This window comes from Puma concolor, chromosome C1 (assembly GCF_028749965.1).
Source record: "Puma concolor isolate L17-30 chromosome C1, mPumCon1.1.hap2, whole genome shotgun sequence".
In the NCBI taxonomy this organism is placed as follows: Eukaryota; Metazoa; Chordata; class Mammalia; order Carnivora; family Felidae; genus Puma; species Puma concolor.
The window spans coordinates 96,358,251-96,381,051 of NC_141674.1; positions in this window are offsets into that span (position 1 = coordinate 96,358,251).

Consider the following 22,801-nt stretch of genomic DNA (forward strand, 5'->3'; position numbering starts at 1 on the left):
GACCTAGCTCACCGTTTTACATTTAGTTATCTGAGTAAGCTTTCCACCCCCGCCGTGCCAAGTCACAGCACCAGAACACAGAGTGCAGAGCGAGAGGTTGGATGTGTGCTGAACTTGCCAGTGGCTCCTTGCACTGAATGTACCACAATTCCAAAGTTGTCCAGTACACAACTGTAGCATGAACCCAGAATGGGGGGGGGGGGGGAGGAAGCAAGCCTCATGTTTTATGACTCCCAACTATCAGTTATAAAAACCAAATTCTGATCACCGATGCCAGAAGAAAGACTTCTCTTTCTAATTCTCTCTTTGGAAACCGGCACTCCAGAACTGTTGTCATATGAAGAAACATCAAAGAGGATGCAACCCCAAAAACTGTGTGGAGAAAGTGCCACAAGCGGTGTGCCGGGCAGTTAACTCCCTTAAGTCCGTTATTTCTTGGGATTTTGTGATGTTTGTGGTACTTTCAGCTTTTAAAATATATAATTTGTTATGATCTGTTTTCTTATTTGAAATGAATATTTGATTTCATGCCTAATTCCTTATTCACAATTTTGGGGCTTTTTTTTCTTTAAATAATCTCCCTGTCCATTAAAAAGCTTCAAGCTCCCCAAAACCTGGATCTGCCCCCCGGAATCTCGGTAAAAACAGTGCTCTTGCTATGCAATCACCGCTTCAAGTGCCCCAGCCTCTGCTTCTGTCTGGCTCTGCACCACCGCCCCCACGCCACTGCATGCGGCCATTCTGGAGCCACAGCAACAGTTTCACGTACCTCTCCCATGGCTCCCATTCTGTTTACTTTTACTTATTTATGCTTCTGTTTTATCTCTCTCCAGTGACCACCTCGGAGCCTTGCATGGACACACTCAATAAATGTTTCACGATGAGAGTCAGAAGGTGAAGAACAGACCAGGGGCAGGCGGGAGCTCTTAGGTCTACACTCCAGTGATGGGAGACTATGTCTCTGATGATTATCTTTCATATTCTCAAATTGTGTGAGCAGAAGATTTTCTTCTCTCTTTCTCTGTATCTCAATCCCTATTCTCTACTTGTCTCTTTGACTCTTTCTCTCTCTCTCTCTCTCTCTCTGGCCCTGATGGTAAAGGAGCTAACATGACAGTCTTTGGATGGAGCAGAATGGGAACAACAGAGACAATCATAGCCCCAAACCTTCCCATCCCAGGCAGAAATTCAGGGAGAGGCACCTGTAGAGAGGGAGAGGAGAAATCTGACCTGATATGTCTCTCCATCAGCATGGTTTGAAACAGAAGTAATCCACTAGGCCCAAGTTTCCTGAAAGCAGGGGCCAGTCTCATCAGGTGAGATGACAGGTAGAGAGAAGCTGGGCAATGAAATTCATTTCAAAGATCACAAGGTTTGGACCCCACCCAGGAAAGGAGTCTTCCCGCCAACTAGAAGGGAATGAAAAGGATGAGTATTCAAATCACACAATTATGGTCTGGCTAAGTTAATTGCTGCATTCATTTAAGTGGATTAAACATTTTAATTAGCAGGGTCTGGTTGTTTGCCGAAATTGAATTTTTGGCATGTGGGTGTTAATATGCACATGTGTGTTTGTTCTAGCAGAGCCCAGGCTGGAGCGAGTCTACAATGATTGCCTTCTCCCTAGACAAAAGGATCTGGCAGCTTGGAAGGAACCCGCCTTCTATCCATAGGCCCCATCTCTGAGCTAGAAGGAAAGTCATGGCACTCTCACCTGGCTTCTGCAGAGGGCTTGTGCAGCTGGAGAAAACATCTGTGGGCTTAGAAACAGCAGCAGAAGATGGGGGGGGGGGGCGGTGTGGAGGGAGGAAAGAGAAGTGTATAAAGAAGAATGTTGACTTCAGAGCTTTCCTTTGGTTTATACTAGATGTGAAAACTACAGGTCTCCCAAATCGGCCTGTAGAATGTGTGCCCCCAGGGGGCAGCAGAGCACCAACCCTAGGGAAGCCAGCTGCCCAGGACTCCGTCGTGGCCAGAGATGTGCTCTGGATAAACAGGGTACCTAGTGGCAGGGAAAAAAAACAATCTGAGTAGAAAAGCAAAGATCCTAGGGCGCCTGGGTGGCTCAGTCGGTTAAGTGTCCGACTTTGGCTTATGTCATGATCTCACAGTTTGTGAGTTCGAGCCCCGCGTCGGGCTCTGTGCTGACAGCTCCGAGCCTGCCGCCTGCTTTGGATTCTGTGTCTCCTTCTCTCTCTGCCCCTCCCCCACTTGCACTCTGTCTCCCTCTGTCTCTCAGAAATAAATAAATGTAAAAAAAAAAAAAAAAAAATTAAGAAAAGAAAAAAAGAAAGAAAGAAAAGCAAAGATCCTAACCTCCCTGGTACCTTCAGAAGCCAGTGCCAAGAGAGCAGGAAGAAGAGCCAAATGGGTACAGGAAGAGGAGGGCTGAAAGAAACTAGAGCTAGAAACAGTCTCAGGAGAGGAAACTAAGAGTCAGGGGCCACAGCACAAAGGTTAGAACTCCCAAGCAGATCCAGCAAAGTGAAAAGCCTGTAGTCTGAACAGGATTAAGGGCGGACCAGCCAGGCCACGCCCCCAGATGCCGACCATAAACAGAATTAAAATGTCTCTGAAGATGTAAGAAGCTAGAGAGAATGCATTTGCCAGAAGTCCCTAAGGAAGAGGACTGTGGGGGTAGGTGGAATACTTTGCTGAGCCTCCTTGGGACAGGGGTTGGGGGGGGGAGGCGGGAATGAGATGGGTGCTCAGAGATGAAGGAAGCAAAGGTAGGGCATGTCCTGGTTGTAGATACTCGCTAGACCATCCTCTGTATCTGTAGGACTCTGTAGGTAGGCAAGTTTGGGGCCAGCCCTGAATTACTGGGGACAACAGGGGAGAGGCAGAACCTGTCACCAACAGTTCCCACTGCACCTGTCCCTCAAAGCTCTCAGCTTTGCCTATAAATAAGTGAGCCAACTGGAAGGGAGTTCAATCACTGACCCTGCCAGGATGGCCTCCTCCCTGACTCTGGTTCTGCGACAGACTGTACCCATACAGTCCCAGTGTGGGGATGCGGGGCAGGGGGGAGACCCTCCTCTGTTTGCCGCATTGCCCACTCGGGGCCTGGAGTGGTAGGGGCTGATGGGGTTTTGGAGTGGTGGTGGGGGTTCAGAGCTGACGGCCACGAAAGAACTCTTGACATGTCTTTGGTGCAAAAAAGGTGATTTTATTAAAGCATGGGGACAGGACCCGTGGGCATGAAGAGCTACACTGGGTTTGTGAAGAGTGACTGGTGATATACAATGGAGTTGGGGGAGGTAAAGACAAGGAGAAGTTTCCAAAGGGATTTTCATATGCTAAAGGAGACTCACAGGACACTGGAGGCCTTGCTATTGTCAAGCTAAGGTTGTTTTCCCCTGTAGCAAAGCATTCACGTTAGACAGTAGCAGGTTCAAGGAGAACTGCTCCTCTCTGTATTTGCCTCAAGTATTTGTCAATGGGCTACAGGTTATAAGGAAATTTAATTTTACCTGCCATTTCCTTCTTGCCTTCGTTCCCACATCACTATAGAGGGGAGTGTGATGTTGAGGCTATAGGTTTCTGGAGATCAGGCTATCGATAAGATTGCCTTTTCCTCGTAATTTACTAAGATATTTGTAAACTGATGGAAATTCATGTCCTGCAGGACTGTGACCTCTAGCAGTTAACCATTTGTTTTCTTTCCTTTCTTTTGTTCTTAGACAGCCAGGAGTGCCTGAGGAATATCACACATATCCTACCTGGGGGCAGACGGTTATGGGGGGGGGGGGCGGGGAGGGTGGTGTTTGCAAGACGTCACCTTTCATTATGCTCCCTCATTGGAAGCCACAGCAGGACCTGAGCCTTTTTTCAAAAAGCTGAAGGAAACTTCCTCTGCCTTCCCCACACTGGGCTAGGGAAACAGACTCCAACCTGGAGGCAGCAAGAAAGAAGGCTTTGATTCTGGGATGTGTTTCACTGTCAAGTTCACCACTGAGCTTGAACAGCCACTCTTCGTTCCTCCAGTAAGATCTGTCTCCCCTCTGTTTTAAAGAAATGGCATAACATTGCTTGTGGTTATATGGTCGCTGGAGTGGAGGCCAAGAGATGGTCTCTGGGCAAGGAGAAGGTAATCTCATTTGCTTTGTCTTTTCGATCACTGGGGCAGGTAGGAGAACGGAAAGTCATGAGGCTGACTCCTTTATGCTACAACAGATAATAACATTTAACATTTAATGAGAAATGTTAGACACCTAGGACACCTAGAACCTAGGAACCTAGGCACCTAGGAACCTAGACACCTAGGAACCTCCCCCCAGCTTAGAAACTGGATTTGGCAGATGAGCACAAAACAGTGTCAGGGAAAGGTAAACCCCCAAGATCATTTTACCCAGGCCTCATGCCTCTGGGTAGTAGTGGTACATAGAATATTCTATAAAGAGAGGAGTATGGCCAAGTCTTACATTTCTCCCGCTGGTCATTTGGAACGTGGCTTGCACTCAGTGAACCCGACCTTGTCAGAAGAATCTGAACACCCTCTGTTACCACTGCTTTCTACCCTTCCCACCACGTCCCAACAAAATCCTCCCGAGAATGCAGGGAACTAACAAGCCAGGAGCCCTTGAATAAATGTTCGCTGCTCTGCTCTTCATTTCTCATCTGCGAAATGACAAGGTTCGACGAGATAATGTTTACAGTCTCTTACAGCTGCGCCGTCAGATGGAGTCCCCAAAGGGAAACAGTCCAATTAGAAGGTTTAGGTGAGCTCCCAGCTACTGGATGTGGCTGCGTTGAGAAGGGGGAGGTGGGGGGAGGTCTGTGCCACAGGTTCAGGAGGACAAGGGAGGCAAGAAGAAAAGGCTATGGGAACCAAGTTTAAAAGGAGTCTTTAACGTGTGGGAGGTTGTTTCTTCTCAGCCTTCAATTTAAAATGCAAGTCTGGGGGCGCCTGGGTGGCGCAGTCGGTTAAGCGTCCGACTTCAGCCAGGTCACGATCTCACGGTCCGTGAGTTCGAGCCCCGCGTCGGGCTCTGGGCTGATGGCTCAGAGCCTGGAGCCTGTTTCCGATTCTGTGTCTCCCTCTCTCTCTGCCCCTCCCCCGTTCATGCTCTGTCTCTCTCTGTCCCAAAAATAAATAAACGTTGAAAAAAAAAAAAAAAAAAAAAAAATTTAAAATGCAAGTCTGAGTGCCTTGGGCGAGGAAGCTGCATAATAGGAGTCATCCACCTGGGGGGCTGGGGTCTTTGGGGAGCACAGAGGCACTCCATGAGGCCTCAGCAAAGCCCCGGACTGGGGAGGGGGTTGCAGGCCCGAGAGAGAGGGCAGAGCCCCCTTCCCCCCTGGCCAGCCATGGTCAGCTGGGGAGATGTGGTGGGCTCATTCCATCAAGCCCTGGGTCCAGTTCAAGCCTCTGCAATCCAGCACACACACTCTGAGAGTCTGTAGTGAGGCAGGAGGACCTTCCTCTCTGGTGCCAGGAGACCAGAGGACGATCTGGAAGACTCTAAAAGCACTAAAGTCACGCGAGGGCATCAGGAGGGAGATACAAGATGTGCTGTGCCGGGGAGGTTTTTTGTTTTGTTTTGTTTTGTTTTTTCAATATATGAAATTTATTGTCAAATTGGTTTCCATACAACACCCAGTGCTCATCCCAACAGGTGCCCTCCTCAATGCCTATCACCCACCCTGCCCTCCCTCCCACCCCCCATCAACCCTCAGTTTGTTCTCAGTTTTTAAGAGTCTCTTATGCTTTGGCTCTCTCCCACTCTAACCTCTTTTTTTTTTCTTTTTTTTTTTCTTTTTTCCTTCCAGTGCCGGGGAGGTTTTATAGTGTGATGGTAACAACCCCTCCAGCTATACAGAGCTTTCTAGTTTATAAAGCCCTCTCACATCCATTACCTCATTTGAGCCTCCTGGCAGCTCTAAGAGGCAGGCAGGGCACCTGTGATCTGCTTTATGGGTAAAGAAGCTGCAGTATAAATGAGTGAAGTGACCTGCCCAAGGTCACACAGACAGCTCACAGCAGAGCAGGGCAATTCCAGCCTCTCAGGAGGGAGCACCAGCCCAGCAGGCAGCCCAGCCCCACTCCTGCTCTGCCCTCTGCCAGGCCATTTACCACCTCTGAGCTTACTGTTCTAATCTGCAAAAAAGGGTAATAACACCTCAGGCAGTGGAGGCAGAGGATATGTGCATAGGGCCCAAGCCCAAATAGAATAATCAATACATCTACTGTTCTTTTCTTCTGCTAGCACGTAAGAAGCTCGTCACTCCTGCTGGCTGCTTCCAGGTCTTGTGATCCTGGTACAAGCTAGCAGGGTCTGAGGTAGTGTCCTTCTCTGGGATGGGGCACCTGCAAAGCCCAAAGCCTTAGGGAGATGTCTGGAAGTTAAGTGAGAGAGCATCTAAGGCACACAGCCCTGTGTTTGTTTTCATAAATGCAGCCTTCCCTTCCTTCCCTCCTTCTGCTATAGCACAAGGTGGTTACCTTCATGGAACCTGCCACCAAACTCCAAGACACAAGGTGGAGTTTCCAGGCCCCTGCAACCTCCTCCACCTTGAAAACAATAGTTATCATTGCTGTTGTTTTATTTACCAAGTGCTGACTCTGGCTCAAACACTGTTTTCATTGCTTTACCTGCGTTACCAGGTTTCATTCTCCTAACAGTTTAGAACTGTTAGTTCCATTTTATGGATGAGACGACTGAGACAGTAAGAATTCAGGAAGCCTGCCCCAAGCTTTACAGTTAATAATGGCAGAGCTGGGACTGAGCTGTAAAGCCAGAGCTCTTCACTAGCCAAGCTCTCACTACCTTGTGCCTGCTGCCCACAGCCTTGGGGACAAAGGTCCTGCTCTTCCCTGAACCACACACACACACACACACACACACACACACACACACACACACACACACACCACCGCAGGGAGGGGGCACTGAGCAAGCTGGGAAACACCCTGGCCCAATTTAAAAGGCCAGATTTAATCATTTATGCAAATTCCAGGATTCTATTTGCCCAAGAGGGCCCAGGTCGAGTTTCATTTGAGAAGCTGGAGAATGTGGATGATCCCAGAAAGCCGATTAGCACACAAAGGGATATTATCCTCTGCCTGAAAAGCCAGGCAGGCACTGAAAATATTAAGAAAATTTACTCTGTGTGCAAACTATTCAATTAGAGAATCAGCCAGTGGGTTTAGGAGCAAGAATGAATATGAGGTGTGGGAACCCATCCCTTACCACCTGGGGAGGAAAGATTTCAGTAGTAGACGTCCTTCCCTGGCAGCTCAATGGGTCAGGGCAGATTAAGAGTCTTGCAAAAGCCAAGATGCCCATTGCTGAACACAGAGCCCAGTCATTTAAATGCTCAAGAATAGTTGAATGAATGAATGAATGAATGAGTAGATGGATGAATGAATCAACCAAACAATTCTCTTACCAAGAGGTAGCAAAGAATCTGGAACGTTTCCTAATACCCCATAATCTCGGGAGACTCAGAAAGAAGCCACGTCCTTAGGGGAGATTTGAAAAATAACTTCCTTGACAGTGTAAAATAAGAACCAAATGATGATGAATGAGGGAGGAAATTCCAACTCCAAGAAAGAGATTCCTAAATCTCAGGCCAGGGCCAGAGGACCACAGGGGAATGGATACAATGACATCCACCATCTGAATCCGAAAACGACAAGAGAAATTGAATAGGAAAGGTTCAATCCAAGGGGGATATAAGAGGTTAGCACTTGATTTTTAGCATACTTTTCTAGATTTTGAAGTATTGGGAAAATACTTCGGCAGGATGTATAATAAATAAAAAGAAATAAAATAAAAAGGAGGATGGCCCACCCCCTTCCTGCTTCTGCTGCCCCACCCTGACCCCACCCCAAATCTCAGGTTCTTCCCACCAAGTGACAATTCCTTAGGATGAGACTGGGGCACGGGCCTCACTGGTCACACAGAATAATTCTCATCAGGATGTAGCTGTCTGCCAACTTCACGCCCATATATACATATATTTTTTTTATTTTAATTTATTTTAGAGAGAGAGACCATGGGAGTAGGGAAGCAGGGAAGGGGAAAAGAGACAGAGACAGAGACAGAGACAGAGAATCTCAAGCAGGCTCCATGCTCAACACGGAGCCAGACTTGGGATGCGATCCCATGACTCTGGGATCATGACCTGAGCCGAAATCAAGAGTCAGATGGTCAACAGACTGAGCCACCCAGATGCCCCTGGGCCCATTTTTTTAAAAGCATCTCTCTTCTGAGAGTTAATGGTCACCTTATAAAACAACAATAATTACAATTTACATTTATTGTTTTTGAGTTTTATTTAAATTCCAGTTAGTTAATATATGGTGCAACACTAGTTTCAAGTGCACAATATAATGATTCACCACTTCCATACAACACCTGGTTCTTATCACAAGTGCCCTCCTCAATCCCCATCACATATTTAACCCATCCCCCCACCTCCTCCCCTCTGGTAACCACCTGTTTGTTCTCTATAGTTCAGAGTCTGTTTCTTTGTTTATATCTTCTCTTTCCCTTTGCTTGTTTGTTTTGTTTCTTAAATTGCACATATGTGTGAAATCATATGATATTTGTCTTTGACTTATTTCGCTTAGCATTATACTCTCTAGCTCCATCCATGTCATTATAAATGACAAGATTTCATTCTTTTTTAATGGCTGAGTGATATTACACATACACACACACACACACACACACACCACATAATAGCTATAATTTAGATGGTGCTCATTATGTGCTAGGAGCTGGGCTAGGGGCTCATATGATTATCCTATTTTATCCTAGAATAACCCCATGAGATTGGCATATAATTAGTCCATCTTACTTATTTGACCCAGGTAACATTTAATAAATAAAGGATCCAGAATTTAAACCTCCAAGGCACTAAAAAGATTATGATGGTCCCTCAAAATATAATGCAAAAGAAAAACAAAACCAGGCCATAAAATAAATGTAAAGAAATCCACACGGCTCTTAGGTTGCTCATGAAAAATTAATTTTAAAAATAATCATAAAAATACTTTATTGAGTAATCCACCAGGATGTAAACCTTATTCTGTGTACTCCAGGCCTGAATTCTTAACCACAGTACTCCATTCCTAGGTGGACTTCGCTTTTTCCCAGCATCCACTGCTTCCAGAGCACCAGCACCTTCCAAGAAGCCCAGACATTTGTTTCTTCTCAGAGGAGATCACAAAGTAGATATTGCAAGAGGTGGGGGGTGATGGGGAGGGCGACTGAGGTTGTTTAAGCTCAAATCTTAGGAAAGAGATTATAGGAATCTGCTGGTTTGCCAGCCACTTGGGCTCCTTATCTGAACCAAAGTAATCATTTGCAGAAGGGCAAACCCATCCATCGCTGCAGCCACTGTGGGAAGAGGCTTCTCTTTATCTTCTCCAGGAGCTGAAGAACTTTTGCCTATATAATCAGCTTCTGTGAAGGGGCTGCCACTCAGGCTTGGCTGGCTTTATAAATCTCCCTTCCTGAGAGCAGACGGGAAATGAGTGGAGGGCAGACAGAGCGGACCTGGACCTAAAGGTCCTGCCAGGGTGAAACATCCAGGTGTTCTCTGGTGCTGCCTTCCTCACACCGGATGAGCTGAGTCCAGCACTGATTTGGGAGCCCAGCTTCCTGGAGTGGCCCCCAACTGAGCTGCACAAGTCCAAGGTAATGGGCTGTGAAGGCAGGTTGACCGACATGGGTCTCTCAGATCTGACGGACTTCATTCTTTCTAGTCTGTTTCATTTAAGAGGCACTTCCTGTTGTATATCTGCCCTGTCCCCACCACCACCACCACCATATACCATCCTTTTAAGAATCGCTTCTATCACTCTGGAAGCAGCAGTTCTGTGCCTATTTGTGGAACATGATCCTGCTCCCATCCACAGGTAAGGGGCCAGAAGGGCTTAATCTCAGCAGGGCCAATCACATCTCTCTTCTACAAATATGGGCATGAAGAACTCAAACACAGGTGGTGGCTATGGAGCTTAGAGAGATGATGAACACCAGGACAGGATGGCCATATCCTGCCATGTGCACAGAAGAGCAAACTTATCTCACAGGAAGAGAAGAACAAAGTAGTCCCACAGGGAGAGAGACAAGACCACATAGGTAGACAACCTTGACAACTTTCTAGTTCCTTCCTCCCAACTCCAATGCAGCCTAGATGTATGTCTCGCCCTTGGGTCTAGGCTCATCTACACCCCATGAGTCTCCTTCTACCTTAAACTCCTCTGAGTCTGCCTCTATTTTTTGCATTCAAAAAAGGAGTCTGGAAAAGCAATTAACGTTATCATTCAGATTAAGAGTCTACTAATGGTTATTGAATACCTATTATGTGCCAGGCATGGTTCCAGAAACATTGCCAGGACTCATCTCACTTATCACCACCTTCATCAGCAACATCAGGAACATTAGTATCAAAAAGTGTTTATGAAGAGCCTACTCTTGTATAACACTGGGCTAGACTGAAAGATAGTGACACCAGCTGGGTCCATGTCCCCTGATAGTTTTCTAGACAGGCATTCTGATTTGAAGACAAATGTACAGGGCATTAAACTAAGGCACAAAGAGACAGTGAGCTATTTGCCTCATTATCAGGTTAGGAGAAGGGAGGGAGGCCAGAGCCAGGCAGAGCAGCTAAGGGGACACAGGGCATTGTAGGTGGGGAAAATCTTTGTATTGTAGGGGGGCCAAATCCCAGGGGAGGGAAATCCTCAGGCTTGCTCCATTTGAACAAAGGAAAATACAGAAAGGGATATAAAAGAGGCTGAAAAACTGTCAGTCCTGGGTCTGTATCCCACAGGGGGAGAGGGTCCTTCTCTAATCAGCGAGGGTCTGCTTGGTCTCTGAATTCAGGCAGGAAGAACTGAGGGCAGACTGAATCAGGGGACAGGTGTTAGGGTTGAGAGAAGAGCTGGGAGAAATCTGCAGCATTGATGTTGACCCACCTGCAGGTCCCAGTAAGCCTCCAGGAAACCTGCAGCAGGAAACAGCTGGCAGGACAGGGTGGTAAGAAGAGAGAAACATCCAAAGAGGAAAGCACGAAGTAGAGAGAGGAAGTGAGGACCGGGAGGGTCAAAGGGATCTAAAGACAGAGGAAAGAAGCAGAGGAAGAAAAGTTAGACGGGAATGGAAGGGGCAGGGTGGGTCAGAGGCAGGGAGGGGTCAAAGACTAAAAATGTAAAGCAAGACAATGAAACACCCAAGCCAAGAACCGTAAAAAACCAGAGACAGTGCAGGAGGGGGAGACAGAGAGGAGCAAAGAGACAAAACTCTGGAGAGGGGGTGTGGGAGGCCAACAGAGTCCTGGAGAAAGGGGGCTCTCCTGGCCCTTCTCGCCATTGCCCCCAAGGACACTTTTCATTCCCTCAATCTTTCTGGCTGGAAACTGTAAGAATTGTTTTCTCTCCATTGTATATGTAGAGAGCTGAGCACTGTGCTTTGTCTTTCTTCCATATATCCCTGACATCCTCAATCCTTGTCCCCCTCACATCACCCTGGATGACTGAGAACAGAGCTTGTCCCTGCAACCCCCCCCCCACCCTGACTCTCAGCATGGTCTTTATCCGGGTCCCAATGACAATAATCTCTCCCATTTATCTACTGCTTTGCAAAGAATTTACGAGACGACCTCTCACCCCCCTGATTGCTCTGTGAGTTAATATTACTATGCCCATTTGACAAATCCATTCATTCATGAAGCCAATATTTCTTAAGAACCATGCCCAGCTCCATGCTCAGAGCTAGGGATTCAACACCGAACATGACAGGTACAGCCCCTGTCCTCCCAGACCCACAGATATTAGACAACTAATTACAACTGTGACAAGTGCCATGAGGGACAAATAGAGGGTGCCATGAAAATACATGACAGAGGGCCTAGCTTAATCAGAGTGTCAGGGAAGTAACATCTCAGCTGAGCTCTGAAGGAGTAGGGAAGCTGAAGTTTGGAGAGGTTATTAGAATTGCCCGAGGTCCAGAAGCTACAGATCTAGGCCCCAAACCGTCATCTTCTGAATCAGTGCGGTACTCTGCCCTCCGTGCTGCTGCACCCTTGCAGAGGCCACGTTGCTAGGCATGGAATACACAGAGACAGGCACCACTCTCCTGCCTTCAGAGAAGATGCCCTTGTTCCAGACCCTCAGTGGCTTTCTCTGGGCCTCTCACATCAACCCAAACTCCTCTGCCTATATCCCGAGGCCTCCATAATCTAGCCACCCCCTAACTCATTCACCCTTCTCCCTCACTGTTCTGTAGCCCATGTATCACACATTAGCGAAGCCTTTCTCTGGTCCTGGCATGGTGGCAATAGATTTCTAGGTAGCCATGACAAATGACTCTACTGCACCCCCCCATCTCCTCACTGTTCCAGGTTGTGGGGCATTCTGGAATTCATTTGTATATTTATTCATTCATGTAACACTCTTAAGCCTCTGCCATGTGCCAAGTGTACATCCTGCTGGCACTCTTTCTCCTCCTTGAATTTTCATTTCTTTTACTCTCCACTAAGCTAAATCCTACTTACCTTGAGCCTCATCTCCCATATTTTAAATCCTTGACAAGAGTGTAATGAGAGGAACAGAGATCCCAAAGTTAGAACACTGTGTTCAGATCAACTTATGGCATAAAGTTTCTCAACCTTGGTTAAGGTTTCTCAGCCTTTAAAATGGTGAAATGAGGGGCACCTGGGTGGCTCAGGTGGTTGAGCATCTGACTCTCGATTTCAGCTCAGGTCATGATGTCACAGTTTGTGAGATCAAGCCCCACATCGGGCTCCTGCACTGACAATGAATGCAGCGCCTGCTTGGGATTCTCTCTATCCCTCTCTCTCTCTCTCTGACTCTTCCACACTCATGTTTGCACTCTCTGTCTCTCAAAATAAATAAGTAAACACCAAAAAAATAAATCTTTAAAATGGTGAAATGATCACAGCAACAGAAATGTTGGCAGAAGAACTAAAACGCCAAAATAAGATGAGTTCTTGTACAAGAGCCCTTTGTAAATTGCTGTACACGGTTAAGGAACAGGAGTCGACTGACTGCTAGCTCACCCGGAGCTCTCTCTTCTCCACGCCCCTGTTTGTGCATCCTCCACGAAAAGCCCCTGTGTTTTCTCCACCACCCCCCCCCCCCAGTCACTGTGCTGGTCTGCTCTCCCGGGTTACAAGCAGGCTGAGGGGTGAAGACACGCCATCCTCTTGCATCGCGCGCAAGTGCCGAAGGAAGGGCTGGGCAATTGGGAAACCAGGTTTGTGGAGATGGAGTGTTCCTCAAGTCTCAGCACAGTGTCCAGGGAGTGTATGCCCCAGCCTGACAGAAAGGGAAGGAGGCCGGCAGAAGAACTCACACTTTGACTCCTAGCCAGCAACTGCCCAGAGCAGAAACCTGCAGGGCTGTCAAAGAGGTGGGCAGCCCGGTTCTTCGTGCCACGTGGCCTCAGGGTCCCCAGGCTCTGCCGGGGGCTCCGTGCCACCATACCATGCAAATAAGAACCACTACCCGAGAGACTGATTGGAGGATGAAGCTGGGTTTTCTAGCAATTGTTAAAGTTCCCGTTCCCTTTGCCAGCCTTGCTGAAGCTTCTCTCTAGCCCTGGGATTATAGCAATAAATTTCCATTTAGTCATGACAAATGACTCTGCTGTTCCCCTCTCCCTCCGCCTAGCGCCACCTCCTTGTTCTGACTGCTCCCTCTCAGAGACAGCTGAGGGGCCTTTCCTTCAGGCAACGCCCGCAGATACCGGCATTTCCAGTCCTCAGAAGCTGGGATTGGTCCAGGCTGCCGGTGCCCCGGAGTGCGGAGAGGCTAGGGTGGGGAACAGACGAGGACCAGAGGAAAAGATGCGCTGGCTTGCCATGTGCACCAGCCTTCCCTAGGTAAAGTCATGGAGGATGCAGGCAAAAGCAAGAAGAGGAAATGAATGTGAATAAGAGGCTGATGGGAGAGGGGGAGGGCAGAGGGAAAGGAGGAAGAGGCCAAAGATGTTCATTAGTTGCATTGATTCAAGGGGAAAGGCAAGTGATTAAATAATTCACCCCCAAGGAAGAGCTCCTGCTCCCACCTTCCTTCCTTGGCAGGAGGCAAGGATAATTTCCTAGCCGAGTGGCTCTGCCTCACCCCTTCTGAGCTGGGGTTTATAAGACGAGGGCATGCTGAAGAATGGGGCTCCACAGCCAACTCTCAGAGATGCATACTAGTGGAGGGGAACGGGTCGTGCAGGCAGCACCTCAGAGGGGATGATCCCCCTACCTGTCTCTCTCAGCTTTAGAAGGTATACATGGAATGGGAGGTATGCTCAGCTCAGTGAGGCCTACCGTGCAAGCCCCCAGTCCCTGAGCACAGGCCATGAGCCTGAGGGTGCTGGGAAGGGTGGGTGGATGCTGGCAGGGCCTGGAAAGGTTTCCATCTTCAAAGTGAGCAATCTTCTTCATTCTCAGAGTCCAAAGCCAACTATGACAATGTGCAGAAGGGAGGGAAGTAGCAGCCCCTCTGTGTCCCTATGTGTCGGTGCTTTCTGTTTGATTAACTAAAGCAACATTCACTGCACCCCTGAGACCTGCCAGGCACAGAAGTACAGAAGGGAGACACGGTCCCTCAAAGATCCTTCCATCTAGATAGGGAGACAAACTGTCAGCAAGACATTTCCATACAGTATGGTAAGGGCTGAGATTGGGGGATGTACCAATGTATGGGGGTGGCATGGGGAGCTGAGGGGGAAGCAAGGCTGAGGGCTTCTAGAAGGTTTCCCAGAGAAGGTGGGTGCTGGAGCCTAGCCTTGGAGCTGGCTGTCCATTTGGTTGGCCCAGAAGGTGCCCCCTAGGTCTGCTGCTTCAGATGCTCCAGGCCAGGCTCCCTTTGCCTGGTCGCAAACCTCTCAGATTTTGCCATCTTCCATCTAACTTCCTCCTGCAGCCTTAGAATCCCTACAAAGGAAAAAGAAGCTTCATAGCCCAGGCCCTGCTGAGACAAGGTGGACTCCAGGCATCTGACAGGAGAACATCAGGATCCCAATCAGAGCGTTCCTTCACACAGACTTCTGCTATGAGACTTTGCCCTGTCAGCTCATTATCACATTTATAGCAAGTACAAGACAACTCTTAAAAGCATTCCCTTTCAATGCACTCTTTAGGGTATACAGGAGTGCAAATCCAGGCTGAGGACAGAAAAGGGTCCAGCTGCCCCTGGACTGCTCCTCCCCTCGGAGAGAAGTAAGAAGACGGTCCCCCCTCCCTTTCTCCTCCTACATTCTTCTCTGATTCTTGGCCAGGTACATCCACTTCCTTTTCAACCTAGGATTTAGTAGCAGCTGATTCAAAGAGTAAGAACAGATCTTTTCTCTGTCAGAAGTGTCCCCAAGAGAACTGAAAATCAGCAACTCCCAAGGGAGCTGGAGGAGAAATTAAGTCACACGGTTTATCCCAAGTTTCCAAGAAAGACCTGGAATGCCTTCACAAGACAGAGAGATGACTCCTTCCCTCTCACCTCAGCAATGTCCTTTTCAGCCCTGATTTTTCTACCCAACTTCCAGGACTGAGCCAGGCTACACTTCTCCATTCACCTGACGAAGCGTATGGTCTGCCTGCTCCCTCCACCACCACCACCGGATACACCGGATACACACACAGCAGGGTCCCAGGAAGCAGCCCAACAAATTACTAAATTTAGCCAACTTCAGCAAAGTTTAAATAAGAAGCTCTGAACAAACTAATAATCCTTTCCCTCCTAATTGTTAAAGCCCAACATTAGAAACAAAACTTTTCCCCAAGTAGCTACTTCACACACGTGGACATACTCACAGAATCCTTCTTTGACTCGGGCTGGGGTTACAAAAAGAAAGGAGGCATGCTGAGTGCAGCCGACATGGGCACAGCCATGGTTAGGAATCCAGAGATGACCCACACGACGGATCGTTTCTTACATCCACTTATTCCACTTCGTGACTGAAAGCGATGTGACATAGAAGCCAAGTTCCAAATTTGAGACCCAAGTGCTGGAAGTTCAGAAGCATTGCAACGTCTCTCTTCCCGTGCCACTCATCTTCGCTAGGAATCAAAACATGCAAGGGACCTGAGATATCCTCTAAGCCAACAAAAGGTGGAAGTAACCTAATCAGGCCAAAGTTAATGTAGAACCTGCAGCACACCCATCATGCAGCCATTGGTTCTTCCAAAATCAGGTGCAGCAGAGAGGAAGAGACAGACTGACAGATGGAGACATTCACAATGACAGGCAGAAGAGAGCTCTTTGGGGACTGCACTCCCAGCCTACATTGCAGAAATCAGCTGATCAGCTACTCCACGTTTAATACCTTTTCAAGGTGCCGTGGAGACTGCAGAAGAGGAGTAACACAGGGCAGCACCTGATAACAGTGTCTGGTCCAGAGTCACATCAGAAGTGCTCATTAAAAATTTGCTGCCTTGCATTGCACCGAGCCGTGATAATAAAAACCAATACCTATTGGGTGCTTGCTGTGTGCCAAGGACCCTGCCCTAAGCTCCTAACGTGTACCCATCTCATTCAATCTTTACCACAACTTTAGAAGCAGGTAACTCCACCCACCTTTTCTCAGGTAATGAGACTGACATGCAGGAAGGGTAAGGCCTGGGTCTCCCACTTGGCAAGTGGGGGCAGGACTATGCGCTCAACCACCAGATTATAGAAGATACGGGACACCCGTATTTTACATCCAGCTGTGGCACTCATAAGCCGTGTGGCGCGAGATCGCTCAGCAAGTTACTTAACCTCTCTGAACTCAACTGAAAAATGGTGAAGCACTGACCACCTCCCGTTGCTGCGGGGAGGGTTAGTCAGCCCTTGCCTAGCAGAGCCTTGAATGCAAGGGCCTTGAATACTCACTGTCTGCACCTGTAACACACCCATTCCCTCAGAGAGAGTTCAGGGTAAGAAAGACTACCATGCGCAACATAACCAAAATGAACAGTGCCTCCACTTCCTCGGTAGAGGTCCTAATCTGCTAGGACCTACCTCATAAAGCTGTTCACTGTGAGGATAGACTGAGTTCATGCATAAGAGCATTCAGGAGAGAGTGCACTGGCCCAAAGTACGCGCTTCGTGAACGGTGGCTCTTACCACGGTTGCTGGCACTTCCTCCTCACCGTTATTATTACTGGTTATAGAAATTTACTATGACTGCACTTCAGAAAACTGGGCTGGAGGGCCGCAGAAAGACTGTGCAGGGCCCAGGCTGGGACGAGAGGGATGGCCAAGACTGTAGAGACCGTGCAATGAGCAGACACTACGGACTCACGGGAGCCAGGGAAACAGGATTCTGGTCTCCTTGTGGGCCGTGGGAGTGTTCATCCAGGCCCAGAAGCACCCACGCTGCTTCCTTCTCACTGGGGTCAGTGGAATAATAACAAACTCCTCTGTGGCCTGGCCTTGTGGCCACCAGCCCTGGGGAGGTATCTGGCCTTGCTGAGAAGTGATCAAATCAGCTGTTCCTAGACTCTCTGGGAACTAAGAAAGCTGCTTCCCAGGAGCCTGGCAAGGCCACCCCCCCCCCCACACACACACACACTGCACCCCTGAAAAGAGCAAGAAACCCCCAAACAGGTCCAGAGCCCCACTTTCTCTCCTCTCCTCCACCTCCCTCGGGCCCCGGCCAAGCCAGCAACTATGGCTGGCTGGCTGTGGGATTTGTGTGCTGTTTATGGTGCTGGCTTATTATTCTTGAACCTGAAAGCTTTACTGGGTATTAAATTCCAGCATCGGGCCACAGTTTTTGCTCCCTAGTGAAGAGAGGAGAGAGAGAGCTTTAATGCCCTGCAAAAAGTGGGGCCTGAATCATTTATGAACGGGCATCACAGGAAACCCAGAGCCAATGTTAGGACAAGGGCTGCTTCCAGAAGGAAAAGGTCTGGCTCTGCCCTCATCCCATCAATCCAGAAGCCCTTGTTAGCAGGATCACGTGAACTGTTCCCGTCATCATTTAAGGATATCCTGGAGGTGGGAGAATGTTTTCAGGGGCAGCTGTTCACCGTGTGAGGACAAAGCCAGGGGCAGGCAATCAGATTCTTGCGCTAGGAGAGAAGCTGTGTCCTGCCTGGCTCCCTGGGCTTATTTAGCTTTAGCTTTGTTCCTGTTGCAATGTTTTAAAATTACATGCGACTCTCCAGGGGCTGGCTGACCAGGCCCCGAGGGAGGCCTGCGGGCAGGTGGGCCCCTTCAGTTGAACAAACCCAAGTGGGTTGTGGATTCCGGCCACTTTCTTCCAGCCTCAGCTTGGGCTGGGGAATGTGCAAATGCAGAGTCAAACAGCTTCTACTATTTGTTTTTTGTTTGGGGTCACTAAGTCAGCTCCTCCGCTAGAAACGGGATGTTTCATTTTAGAATCGTGGAAGCATAATGCTGAAAGGAACAGAAGGCAAACAGAACCAGACGAATCATGAGCATCTGGAGGCAGGCCCTTTTCCTCTCCAAACCACCCCCTTCCCTTCTTCATCCCCAAGCAACTTTATAGGCGTGCAAAATACAGCTTTCCTTTTCATAACTGAAAGAATTTGGTAATTTCCAGCCACCACAGACTACCTGTCCGCTTCTTATTCATGCCCTTGTGGTAGCCGAGATTCTGAAATACAGAAAGAGACAGAAGCCAGAAACCCAGAAAGGTGGTGGCAGTGCTAGTCTGGAGCCCAGGTCAAGGACAGTCCAAACCTGCAGCACCCCCACCCCCACACAATACTGCAACCCAAGCAGGGCTGATAAGTCTGGTCTTGGAGCACTGGACAGGATTCCCCACACCTGGGAAAATGAAATGATCTCCTTGACATCACAGAGACGTTGGGAAAGCCATGGAGGTGGTGATGGCAACGACCCCTTATATCCTGGAAAGCAGGGGCCCTCATTTGTGCTCTGGCTATGTCACCAACCAACTGCAGAACTTGGGTGTGACCTCTCCTCCCTGCCTTATCCTAGACATGAAGGAAGGAATTGATGACTCCTAAAACCTCCCCAACTCTGTGATTCTGGACTGGCCCCAATCCCTGGAGCTGGGTGGTCTCTGGAGGTCTTTGGCAGGCCTGCCACCCCTGAATTGCAGGGGTGGGGAGAAGCTGAGCATCAGGGTATCTGACTAGCCTGCTCCTAGAGAGACATCTCCATACTTGGCTGGGGTCTGGTGCCAATAGCTGAGTGCTAAGGACAGTAACCCACGGACTCCTCCCAATCAGGAGCCAGGCAGTCTCTCCAGCAGCAAATGGAACATTCCAGCAGCAAGAATTGCCATTGTTTTCCCTTGGGCTCAGGGTTTAGGCTCAGGGGCCAGTCAGGTGGATTGAAGTGCCATCCTCATCTGGCAGCTGGCTTTCCCCCAGAGATGAATAGCCTCCCCTTCTTCCTACTTTTTAAAGCTTGAAGCTCCCTCCCCCAAAATTGAGAGAAACATTCACCAAATGCCAAATCCAAGTCAATCTGGAGCTCTGGCGGAGTTTGAGCAGTGGCTCAGACAGGCAGAGTAAGTGGGGTGGTGGGAGGGGAGGGTGTGGTCCCAGGAATTGAGAGGGGCAGGAGCACAGAGCCCTCAGCCCAAGGTAGACAGCAGGATCCTGGAGTAGATCCTAGAGGATGTATTCTTGGACAGCCTAAGATCTGAAGCCAAGAGAATTCGGGAAGCATCAGAAGCATCATGACGCACAGAGCTGAGAGTCTGGGCAGGGAAATGAGGCTTGGGCAAGAAGACCTTTTAGCTGAGATCACAGTGCTGCACGGAAAACACTGTCACAGGAGCTAGAACTGAATGGGCCCTCTGCCACCTGTCACCCACCTTCGGGCCTCAGTTCATCCTCTGAGAGTGAGCTGGTCAGGAGAATCCTCAGGAAGCCTAGCCAGGAGCAGCAAGGTCAATAGCACTTCCCAGCCCACGGGCCCCGAGGCCGTTGTTGCTTTGCTGCTATGGGGAAAACCTCTGCTAACTTTCCCTTCCTGGGCCCAAGTTTCCTGCCCTGCAAAGAAAGGGACCAGACTAGGTGGTTCCCAAAGCCCCTTCCAGCTCTGACATTTTGGGATTCCATGATAATAAATACATACATACATACATACATACAAAAGAAAGAAAGAAAGAAAGAAAGAAAGAAAGAAAGAAAGAAAGAAAGAAAGAAAGAAAAGACTGAGAGAGACGATGAAGGTGAGAGAGAGAAGCTTTGAAAAGAAGAAAAAAGAAAAGCCAGGCCAGCACGGGACGGGAGGATTGGCAACCTATTATGGCAGCTGAGCTTTGGAGAGTGGGCTAGAACCTTCAGAGCTGGAGCCCTGGGTTGCATTAAGAGTAATTAACTTGTCAAGGCCTAGAACTTCTCTGTACATTTTCAGCCCAGTCACCAGAGGCCAATGGTCAACTGGGGCCCTCAGCCTTTAAACGTAGAGATTGTTCTGAAGGCCCCTGGCAGACCCAGACCCCTACTCTGGAGAGCTCAGACTCAAAAGAACAGAGGACACTCCCTCCTCTAATTATATTTTCCACACAAAGGAAACCTGAGAGGTTTCTGGGCCTGTGGCTACTACCGCCAAAGTCTGCCGCGCAAGCAGAAGTGGGGCAGGGCCAGCCCGGCCAGGAGGATTAATGACAGTGATTGAATATTTTATAAGTGGAATATTGTGTATTTTCCAAAACCAAATGGAATGTCATTTTTTTTTTCCAAGAGAGATGGGGAATGTCACTGTCCTCGTTTCCCATTCAGACCACATACTCCATAGCAAGCAAGATGAATGGGACTGGGAGCTTCCTGGGGAGAAGGGGAGAGGCAGAAAGGGAAAAAGATCCTTCTTCACTTTGTCCTCTCCCTGCCAGTCTGACCCCACACTGCTGCCTCCCTCATCCCCTAGTTCTTGAACCCACTGTCCTCCGCACCATGCAGCAGTCAATAGCTGACTGGGGATATGTCCCCTTCCTGACCCCCCTGTGGTCAATGTACCACACAGAGATCAAACCACAAGATCACCTAATCCATCCCGTTGTTTCCAAGAAACAGAGTATCAGACATGACAACTTTGCTCCCAGATCTCCTTTTGTGACCTTAGACCAAGGTCTCATATTCTTAAGGAATGCTTTCCTTTCATCTAACTGAAGTCCATCTTGCTGCAGGTGAAGGGTGTGTCCTCTCAATGTTGACTCCCCTGGAGAATGAACTCTCACTGGCCTCCCTCCTTGGGGTGGAAAGCCTTGCCTGTTCCTGATGTGAAAGTCTTTGGGACTGAAGTGCTTCAGAAACCCTGGATCTAGCATTGCCTCCTAACTCATCCTCTTTAAATGCGTTATTGGCCTGTGCGAATGGAACTATTTAGTTAGCGCCGGAATCGTGAGAGGCCCCGTCCTTTCTCAATACCCCATTACATGCTCCAAGGCCACCCACATGCTCTGCTACTTTGCATTTGCCCTGCAATCTTTCATGCCAGTTGACTTTTCATCTCCAAATCCCTTTTCACATTAAACACAAACCCACACACTCTGTCCCATTTTCCTTTGAAATAAATCATAAGCCCATGCCAGAAACGACTCAGGGTGTTCTCTGGAATTTGTAAACAGCATTAAAGTCTTGTGGGAAATGTCACAGAGTGTTGGTCTGAATTTATTAAGTAATTTCTCAGCTTAAAATATATCTTTCCAGCCTGCTGTCTGACAACATTTACCTCTAATGGAATTTTATCCACTCTTGATCACTAAGCACACTCCCATCACAGAGCGCAGATTCCCAAGCTCCCCCTGTTCGGCTCTCCAGCTGGGTAGACTTCAGGCATGCTTGCCATGCACCCACTTCTCAGAAGGCAAGCACCAGGACTCTGGCTGTTCTATAGTGTTGAAGGCACAAGTAGGCCCTCACAGTGCACACAACAGGGTTGTAGTTGAGCTTACACCCATATTCATAACAGCCACTTCCGGGTAACAGAAGTGTCAGATCAGAGAATGGCTTGAGGGAGGAAATTTCATCTCCCCAGATCTCCATCAACCTTCAAGCTACCCCAGACAGACCATGTGATGTGAAGCCAGGACTTAACGTACAAAATAACTTCAAGACCAGTCCCCTAGCCTACCTCCTCCTCTTCCACCAACTGACATCTATCAGCCCCCGCTTTGTAGACAGTTTGGCACTGTCCGGGGTTTTGAACCCTGGTTTCCATCAATCAAATTACACATCCGTAAGGGGCAGCTGTTATGTACAAAGTTAAAGTGAAGTGAAGACATGATGAGGCCACCAGCTTGTGTCCTGCCTAGATGGGCCCCAGGCACTGTTGTCCTCCAGCGGTGACAGCAGGACTTTTTGGTCCCTGGACCCAAACTGACCAGACAGGGAGTGTTTCAGCAACATCAGCCCAGCATCCCTTGGGGCCTGGATAGGAAGTGGCACTCTAAGCCCAGCATCCAGAGTGCTAATTCCTGGAGTGTCACAACCTGAATGTCAGCTCCTCTCTCCCCTGCCTGACACAGAACGTCGTATAACGAACTGGTCAAAAATCAGACAGAGTTGGAAGCCCCGTTCTGCTATTTACCAGCAGTGTGACCTTAGACATGTCACCTGCTGTGATTTTATTATCTGGCTGGCCAGTGTCCCCTCGGCTTCTCTTTTTCTGATCAGACATATAAGTTCCTCAGTCTCTGTAAACTGTCTAATGACTGGTGGCAGAGAGAAGATCCATAGGTGGCTGTTCATGCTGAGGCGTGACCAACACCTGCTCCCAAATGGGGCTCTTCTTGTATACCCTGCTCTGGGGACCCAAGGACATTTTCAGTTCTCAAGAGGTTTGCATTTCTGGAGCTGAAGGTGACAGCTGCTCACCACACCACCCCCCCCCCCCACCTTCTTG